Below are 10793 nucleotides of genomic sequence, written 5' to 3' on the forward strand. Positions count from 1 at the left end.
CTTCCTCCTCAGACTTATCCCCCTTCCTCCTTTATATACGCACCCCTCACCACTTCCCTTACCCCAGACACCTTCCATAAACTTCCTCCCCAACCCCCCTTCATCACTTACACACCCAGCCACCCCCCTCAAACCTCCTCCCTTATCCAGACACACAGCCATCAGCTGCCCTTTTGTCACAACTCCTTCTTCCCCCACCCACTCATAGATACAACCCCCATCAGCCACGTATGCCTCCCAACTTCCTGTACCCTCAAAACCCTCACCATGCGCAGAAACAGGACTTCCCATCCCTCACACTGAGCTCTGCCCCCAACAGCTACCTAATGAGGTAAAGCCATTAGAGAGGCTAGTTGAGGCATGAACCATTCTATCCTTAACAAAAGATAGAATCATCACCCACATACACTCATTCATACAATTCCCTCATACAGCCATAAGCCTCCCATCTCCACATTCACAAGTTCCCATACACTAAAGCAAAACCTCCAATCATCCTGCTCAGCTTCCCACTTCACAGTTATGGAAAGGGACTTCAGACCTGGTGGTGTTAGAAAATAATGGAGAAAATATATATTCAGGTTTGTTCTCTCTCTTGCTCTATACCCAAATGTTAATTGTAGTACTCTACCACAACTCATACTGCTTCAATTGCTGTATAGGGATGGATGGCACTTAAAGTCATGCTGTGTCATGTTGAATGATAACGGTGGCCATACACATAAGAAATCTTGGACAAAGAGACTACTCTGTCTTCTCACTTAATGTTACAAATATATCAAATATGTTTTATCCCAGCTTCCTCCACTCTGTGTGCATCCTCCACATCTCAATTTTCTACTGTAATATTTAGTGAAATTTTCAATCTGCCTATTAAGAGACCTGTTTGTTTGGGGGTAGGAATAATGTTTCTAAATTGCAACACTAATGGCATTGGTAGAATTCTTATGATAAAAATATACCTTAGAGCGATTTATAGTATCAAATAGGACCTCTTGATTTGTTAATATCTGCAATATGATAATAATGATTCTCTATACCGGCTAATAACATTTCTCTAGACTTTTTAGTAACCTTGCAGCAGCATGTCAATTTCTTGGCATGTAATATTTACACTGACCAATAATATATGAACAGACAACACTATTTATAGCCTTTTTTATTAGGAAGTGGATGAAGCTAGTGTCTCTATATTCCTTAGTGTTGAGACCAAGTTGGCAACAGTTTTTAGTTTTTGGATAAGAGAAAGGGAAAGATCTTTCATAAATACAACAACTCCATGTCCAACAATTTAATGAACATCCCTGTCAATATATATTTAGGAAGCATTTATAGCCTTGCATTATCTTTCACTGGGAAAAGTCAACACATTGCCATGAAAGAACTAGATCCTTGTAAAACTGAGAATTAAGGATTCCATCCTGCACTATACAAACCAAATTTTGCCATTGACTTCCATAGTAATAGTATCAGGCCCATAGTAGACATTTGGCTGTAATCCCACTCACAGTATTGATCCTTGCACCAAATGAGAACATCTGCCTTATCATCTCGGAATGGAGTGCACTCGTTTCTGTTTCTGTTAAAAATTCTTAATATTTCACATTTATTATGTAGTTCTTTCTTGCAATTGGTTTCTAAAGTACATGACCAACTATATATCAACAACAGAAATTACTTCACCCATCACTGAAATATATCTAAACTGGAAGTCAGTAGGTGTTTTAACAGTCCATAACAGTACACCACATTTTAGGACATAAAGTGAATAGTGTTCCCAATTGAAATTACAGGGGGAATTTCAGTGAGCAGAATGTAATTATCCAACATGGAATCTGGTGAGATGGGAGTAACACCCCTATACTCACGAGTGTTATTATATGTTCAATGACTAGAGCTTGTCAGTACATTGGTTTTGTGTCTCCTCCGAAAGATGGAAGAGGGAATTTATAGAAAAAAGTACTATTTCTTTTTTATATCTATTTAAATTAAGGGCCCAAATTAAGGAAAAAAGGTGCCATTTGAGGGTCCACTCCTCAATTCTTGACTTCACTAGAATTGACATAACTATCACATGCTTAAGTACATACAAAACTATTTGTGGGATTAAAGGGTTACTTTTTCAAATATGATAGGAAATTCCAGAATCTGGTAAAATTACTCCTTGCATTTGCCCATCAAAATGTCCTCTTGGCCTAGGATGATATGTGCAGATCCATTTTCTAAGTGGAGTAAGTGAAGATCAGAGCATTTAAATCAGGGGTTAGGGTTAGGGTTAGGGGTTCTCAGATTTTTTACTGGTGACCCTCTTCATACAGCAAGCCTCTGAGTGCGACCCCCCTTATACATTAAAAACACCTTTTAATATATTGAACACCATTATAAATGCTGGAGGCAAAGGGGGGCTTGGGGTGGAGGCTGACAGCTCACGACCCCCCCCATGTAATAACCTCCCAACACCCTGAGGGGTCCAACCCCCAGTTTGAGAACTCCTGATTTAAGTGATTGGACAATTGGAAAAAGGCAAATATAATGCCCATCTTTAAAAAAGGGAAGAAGGAGAATCCGGCTTCACCTTAGTCCCCGGAAAAATCATGGAGCAGGTCCTCAAGGAATCCATTTTGAAACACTTGGAGGAGAGGAAGGTGATCAGGAACAGTTAACATGGATTCACCAAGGGCAAATCATGCCTGACCAACCTGATTGCCTTCTATGATGAGATAACTAGGTATGAGGAAAGCGGTGGACATGATATACCTTGACTTTAACAATGCTTTTGATATGGTCTCCCACAATATTCTTGCCAGCAAGTTAAAGTAGTATGGATTTTAAAGTAGTGTAGATTGGCTAGATCATCAGGCTCAACAGGTAGTGATCAACGTCCCTGTCTAACTGGCAGCCAATATCAAGCGGAGTGCCCCAGGGGATCGGTCCTGGGGCCGGTTTTGTTCAACATCCTCCTTAATGATCTGGATGATGGGATGGATTGCACCCTCAGTAAGTTCGTGGATGACACTAAGCTGGGGGAAGAGGTAGATATGCTGGAGGGTAGGGATAGAGTCCAGAATGACCTAGACAAATTGGAGGATTGGGCCAAAAGAAATCTGATGAGGTTCAACAAGGACAAGTGCAGAGTCCTGCACTTAGGATGGAAGAATCCCATGCACTGCTACAGGCTGGAGACCGACTGGCTAAGCAGCAGTTCTGCAGAAAAGGACCTAGGAATTACAGTGGATAAGAAACTGGATATGAGTAAACGTTGTGCCCTTGTTGCCAAGAAGGCTAACGGCATATTGGGCTGCATTAGTAGGAGCATTGCCAACAGATCGAGGGAAGTGATTATTCCCCTCTATTTGGCACTGGTGAGGCAACATCTGGAGTATTGCGTCCAGTTTTGGGTACCCTCACTACAGAAAGGATTGGACAAATTGGAGAGAGTCCAGTGGAGGGCAACAAAAATGATTAGAGTGCTGGGGCACATGACTTATGAGGAGAGGCTGAGGAAATTGGGCTTATTTAGTCTGCAGAAGAGAAGAGTAAAGGGGGGATTTGATAGCAGCCTTCAGCTACCTGAAGGGGGGTTCCAAAGAGGATGGAGCTAGGCTGTTCTCAGTGATGGCAGATGACAGAACAAGGAGCAATGGTCTCAAGTTGTAGTGGGGGAGATCTAGGGTGGATATTAGGAAACACTATTTCACTAGGAGGGTGGTGAAGCACTGGAATGGGTTACCTAGGGAGGTGGTAGAACCTCCATCCTTAGAGGTTTTTAAGGCCCGGCTTGACAAAGCCCTGGCTGGGATATTTAGTTGATTTTGGTCCTGCTTTGAGCAGGAGGTTGGACTAGATGACCTCCTGATGCCTCTTCCAACCCTAATCTTCTATGATTTGCTAAAGGTTATAGAGGAAGCCTGTGGCTGCGCTAGGAACAGAACAGTTTTGAGGTAGTGGACCCCAATGCCTCTCATATAAACTATAAAATGGGGAGAATAATGTTTCCCCACCTTAGTAAATCACTTTGAAATGTACAAGTTGGGACAAGCATTCTTCTTCTTCCTGCAATAATCCCGTCAAATGAGGTGCACTCTACAGGTTCTCTCCCCCAAGGTGCTCTGTTCAATGCCATATGCTCTATCCAGCCATATGCTAACATGTCTTCCTTTATGACATCCCATCACTTCTTCTTGGCTCAGCCTTTCTCGCACTCTTTTTTTCCTTCAATCTTGATTTGTTGGACTCTCTTACCCACACAGTCATCAGGAGTGCCCTTTACATAATCAAACCATCCGAGCCTTTACTCCCTCATTTTTCCATTTATGAGTATGGCTACATTTTAGTCACGGGTATTTTTAGTAAAAGTCATGGACAGGTCACGGACAGTAAACAAAAATTCATACCCATGACTTGTCCATTACTTTTACTATATACCCCTAACTAAAACTTGGGCCGGGGGGTCGGGGGTGCTCTGGGGGGGCAGTCCGGGTCTCTGCTAGTGCTGCAGAGGGCGCTGTGTGGGCCAGGACTCCTGCTGGTGCTGGGGGGGGGCGTTGGGCAGTAGCGCGCAGCCTGGGAACCCTGCTGGTGCTGGGGGGGAGGGTTGGCAGGGCTGGCAGGCTCTCTACCTGGCTCCGACCGGCATGTCCCTGCAGCTCCTAGGAGGGGGGGCTCTGTGTGTTGCTCCAGGCATAATCACCAGCTCTGCAGCTCCCATTGGCCGGGAACCGCAGCCAATGGGAGCTGTGGGGTGGCGCCTGCGGGCATAGGCAATACGTGGAGCCCCCTGACCCCTCTACCTAGGAGCTGGAGGGACATGCCAGTGGGAGCCAGGGAGCCCCCTCAGGTAAGTGCCACCCCACACTCTAACCCCCTGCCCCAGCCCTTAACCCCCTCCCACACACCTAAACTGCTGCTGCTGGCCCAGGGGCTGCCTGGCTTGGGCAGACCCTGAGCCAGCACCAGCCGCTGCAGAAGTCATGGAAAGTCACAGAATCCATGACTTCTGTGATGTCCGTGACAGACACTCAGCCTTATTTATGAGTGTTACTTTGAGCATGTCTGTAACATACACATTTCTCACATGGTCTTCATTGCTTACGTCACTCATCCATCTCAACATTCACATTTCTTTGGAACAGATCATTTCCTTACAAATTTCTTCTTTGTTGCGCAACACTCAGCACCATATATTAAGGATGGACCAGTGTTTTATAGACTTTCCCTTTTAATCTTACCAATATCTTCTTGTCACATACTATACCTCTTATCTCTCTCCATTTGATTCAGGTAACTATTATCCTAGCTCTAATTTTGTCCTCAGTTTCCCCAATTTTGGAACTCAGATACTTGAAACTTTGCATTTTCAATATTGTCTGCCCATCTAGTTTAAAGGATAATTCTTCAGCATTCATACTTCTGACATTACACACCATATACTCTGTTTTGACTCTGCTTATTTTGAGCCCATGTACGGACAAACATTATTTACCACATTTTTCTGATGGAACAAGTAAGCTACAGAGATGTTCCAGATGTTACCTCAGACACACTGTGGCCTAGTAGGTCAGCAACCTGCTGGTAAACCAAAAGACCAGAGAAGTCTTTCACCATTGCCCTGCACCTGGTGTAGTCATCTACACAAAGTGGCTGTAAGCTGTCACCAGATCAGAATAGTAGTGTTTTACATCCATTTTGTACTCACTTTACACTGATGTAAAAGTGCACAAGGGGCAGAACCAGTGGTGGTGGAACTAAGGGTGCTGAGGGTGGTGCTGCACCTCCTGGCTTGAAGTAGTAATAACAAACATCAAATGCATGGTTTCCATCATCAGCATCCCCCTATAAAAATTGTTCCAGCACCCAATGGGCAGGCCAACAAAGACTCAGGCTCCAGAGTTCTAATCTTGGTATGACACTAATTCCTGAAATACACAAATTTTGTACTGGTGTAATTATTTTAGTTAGGAGTGTGATTTTTTTACCAAAATAGTTATATCAGTACTGTATATCAGTGTGAATGCAAGTGTATTGGAATAAAGTTGCCATTGCTGTATGTAAATAAGCTGTACCAGTATAACTGCATCCACACACGCAGGGGTTGTGCCACCTTAACTATACTGGTGTAGTTAAAGCAGTATAGATTTGTCACAAGCCCTGTGACCCTGATCCTGCAAGCACTTGTGCATATAATTAACTGTACGCATGAGAGTAGTCCCAGTGAAGTCAGTGCATATAGAGATAAAATGAGAATCTCATGTATGTTTAGTATGCAGGAACTATACAACTGATGATATCCTTAACTATTCATTTCTTTATTTTTAAGTACTTGCGGTTTTGTAAATGATGTGATGTATAACTACACTGCTGCTCCTTAGCACAGCCTTAAATGTTATTTTTTAAATTACATGTTTTGGCTTTGGAATGTATTTTGATTCACTTCAGATTTACTTAAAAAAAATCTGTTCTTTTATTGGAATGAATCCTCCGGCATGAACTGGGAAATGAAGTATAATTTGGTCATGATGTGGTAATGAACATTGCTAAGAAGCCCTGAAGTAATTATTTATATGTATTCCATTTGTTGTCTGACAAACAGAAAGCAATTAAGAGCCTGATTCTGCCAGTTTTAGTCATGTTGAATTACTACTACTCACTGCAGAATAGTTCCATTAATTTTAGTCCTAACTGTAAAGGACCTAATCTCCATAGTATCTTTTTTCACAAGTGATCCTATTAAAATCAAGATTAGGAACGGCTTTGTTTTTGAAAGAGTGGGAAAAGACACCATCAAAAAAAGACCTGAGTTTCTGTTGATCAGTGCAAGTTTCTCCTTTCCTGATCCCCCACCCCTGTAAGTAAGCAGTGCTACACTAAGTAGCACACCCATCCCCTGGGTTGTATTATCATCATAGTCACAACCAACACCATCAGCACCACTTATGGGTCATGGTGGACTGGTGTTTGCAATAATTTATGCCTAGAAAGTCACAAGAATAGCATGTAACGCTATGATGCTAATACTCTCTGGAGGACCCTTTCCTGGACATAGGACACTTTTGCCAAAATTTCTTAAGTTAGGCACCTAAATCCACATTTAGGATCTCATTTTTGGTGAAGTGCTCATTACTCACAACTCCCATTGACTGTATTCCAAGTTTTGTGTGCTCAGTCCTTCTGAAAAATCTGGTCACTCATTTAATGCCTAAATATGGACTTAGGATCTGAACTTTGAGCATCCGAGCTTGAAAATGTGTTCCTGTGCCCTTCCTTATGTATTCTCACATCCAAAAAGAGATAATTAGAGCTCCCTTTCCAAGTATGCTGTTACTAGACATTCCCATAAGATGGTTCTACTTACTTCACTAAATATTAAATATAATGACTATCTTAGCCGTTACTTAAAAACAAACAAAATATATACATGTCCTAGTTATAGACCCATTTTAGTCTGGTGAAAATGTATATTCTGTTATTTGTTTTATAACATTTTTGGTGAAGTGCTCACTACCCACAACTCCCATTGACTATTCCAAATTTTGTGTGCTCAGTCCTTCTGAAAAATCTGGTCACTCATTTAATGCCTAAATATGGACTTAGGATCCGAACTTTAAGCATCCAAGTTTGAAAATGTGTTCCTGTGCCCTTCCTTATGTATTCTCCCATCCTAAAAGAGATAATAATTAGAACTCCTTTTCCAAGTATGCTGTTCCTAGACATTCCCATAAGATGGCTCTACTTACTTCACTAAATATTAAATATAATGACTATCTTAGCCTTTACTTAAAAACAAACAAAATATATACATGTTCCAGTTATAGACTCATTTTAGTCTGGTGAAAATGTATATTCTGTTACTTGTTTTATAACATTTTTGGTGACATACAGTGTCCTTGACAGAGTGTAATTTCTTTGGGGTTTTTACGAAGCTTAATCAGGAAATGAATGTTTATGATCAACGTCTATAAAGCATGCCAAAAAATTGTAGGAATTTGAATAGTCTGGAAAAGTTAAGTTTATAGAAATTAAAGAAGATTTAATTCAGTTAATATCCACTAGATATTTGCTGGGACAAGAGTTTCAAGGTAAAAGAGAAGTTCTCCTAGAGCAGAAAATTAGCTTGTAAACTCTTACTCCTATTTCAGTTCTAATTGTAATCAATGGAGCTGCCCACGTGAGTAAGCGTTATTAATGTGTGTTCCCAGAGGTGTCATTACTATCCTTGGCCTTGCAGTAGTTGGTTTTAAGATGCTTGACTCTCTCTCTCAATGCCAATAGGAAGTCTAGTGGATCCCCAATGCCAAAAAGTTCTTCAAGATTTCTTTGTACACATGATCATTTCTTGCACTCTTACAGAAGGCAAATGTTTAGAAGGCAGTGGGATGTGGGCTGGCCTAGGCTGGGAGTACATTGGGACAAGGAATTTGGTGAGACTGAGAACTGGTGAGGGTAGTTTGGAACTGGGCCTGGTTGGGCAGGGCCAGCGCCAGGGTTTTTGCCACCCAAAGCAGCCCCCGCCCCCACTCCGAGCCAGAGTGAGGGACCCTCCGCCGAATTGCCGCCGAATAGCTGGATGTGCCGCCCCCCTCCGGAGTGGCCGCCCCAAGTACCTGCTTGCTAAGCTGGTGCCTGGAGCCGGCCCTGTGGTTGGGCAAAGAGACTAGGAACCATTGTGGGAAATGGGATGGGGGAAAATGAGAACTGGTTGGCCAGGCAAGGGGGAACACTGAGATTGGACAAGGAGCTGGGGGTGGGAGAGGAGGGAAGAAACTGGGACTAGCTGGACAACAGGACTGGGACTAAGCACCAGTATGGGGCAGGGAAGACAGATCTGAAGGAAACTGAAGTGTGGGGAGGAGAACTAGGACTCTTTGGGCAAAGAGACTGGGACAAAGCTGGTGGCAGGGAGGGAGAGAGGTCGGACAGGAAGCTGGGAGAGGGAACTGGGTCTAGCTCAGCAAAGAGGCTGGGACTAGATGTGTGTTTGGGGAGAGGCAGGAAGTGGAGGAAAATTGGGACAGATACCCCAGAAGGGGAGGGTAGGACTGTCTTACCAAGAAGACGGACCAGAATTAGATGCCTGATGACTGGAGATTGGGACTGGATAGGCAAGGAGAATGGAATTGCCAGACGTAGGGAAGACACGGGACAGGGACGGGGACAGTTTGGAAGGGATGGGGCAGAAAGGGTCAAACTTTGTGGGAAATAGGTGGAAAGGTTTGTACCCATTAGATAATACTTCCCTCCAAAACCTTCAATGGAACCCAAGATTCTCAAATCACCAATGTTCCTCTATTGTATTGTAAACAAATATTTGCAAAATACACTTACAAAATGTACAAAAACAACAAGGAGTCCGGTGGCACCTTAAAGACTAACAGATTTATTTGGGCATAAACTTTCGTGGGTAGAAAAACTCACTTCTTCAGATGCATGGAGTGAAAGTTACAGATGCAGGCATTATATAATGACACATGGAGAGAAGAGAGTACCTCACAAGTGGAGAACCATGTTGACAGGGCCAATTCAATCAGGGTGGATGTAGTCCACTCCCAATAATAGATGAGGAGGTGTCAATTCCAGGAGAGGCAAAGCTGCTTCTGTAATGAGCCAGCCACTCCCAGTCCCTATTTAAGCCCAAATAAATGGTGTTAAATTTGCAGATGAATTTTAGTTCTGCTGTTTCTCTTTGAAGTCTGTTTCTGAAGTTTTTTTGTTCAAGAATAGTGACTTTTAAATCTGTTATAGAATGTCCAGGGAGATTGAAGTGTTCACTTACTGGCTTTTGTATGTTACCATTCCTGATGTCCAATTTGTGTCCATTTATTCTTTTACGTAGAGATTGTCCAGTTTGGCCAATGTACATGGCAGAGGGGCATTGCTGGCACATGATGGCATATGTAACATTAGTAGACGTACAAGTGAATGAGCCCTTGATGGTGTGGCTGATGTGGTTGGGTCCTCTGATGGTGTCCCAAGAGTTGATATGGGGACAGAGTAAGCAACGAAGTTTGCTACAGGGATTGGTCCTGGTTTGGTGTTTCTGTGGTGTGGTGTTTAGTTGCTGGTGAGTATTTGCTTCAAGTTGGGGGGTTGTCTGTAAGCGAGAACTGGCCTGCCTCCCAAGGTCTGTGTGACCTGTGTATCTCATCTCCCTCTAGTGCTGCTCCACATAGAGGATGTCAGCCTACTAATGCTGTTAGTCACTCTGTTAGAGCCAAAGGCCTCTGCCATTTGAACTATGGGCTTGTGTACTTGAACACTTAGTTTATGGCAAGCTGGGGTGTAAATTTACATGTATTCATCTGCCACACAGTGTCGGTGCGGATCCTGCTGCCACATACAAAAAGTTCTCTAGTGTACTTTAATCTACTCCCATTTCAAGTGTGTGGTAGCAAGGTCCACATAGACACAGTGTGCAGCAGGTTAGTGTGGGATATGGCAACTGTGTTGCCATAAAATACTAAGTGTTTGTAGAGACAAGCCCTGAAGGTTCCAATGTAGGTACCACATGATTTTTTTTTTAAGTTTTCTTTTTAAAAAAGCTAGGAGATTACACATACAAAGTTATATTAAAAGCATGTTAAGGTTGCAAAATGAAGCTCTCAAGAGTTAGGAAACGCCAGAATTAAGGCACTACTTTGAGTATATTTCAGTATAAATCCCACTGTAGATGTGCCTGGGCATCATCCATGTGAGATTGGAGCCTTGTGAATAGCAGTGTCTGTCAGGGCTGCACATATGCTCTGTGCCTTCTCATACTCCCATGCAAGGGCCTACAAGGTTAAGCAGCTGCATCCCAA

Source organism: Chrysemys picta, chromosome 2 (assembly GCF_011386835.1).
Source record: "Chrysemys picta bellii isolate R12L10 chromosome 2, ASM1138683v2, whole genome shotgun sequence".
Lineage (NCBI taxonomy): Eukaryota > Metazoa > Chordata > Testudines > Emydidae > Chrysemys > Chrysemys picta.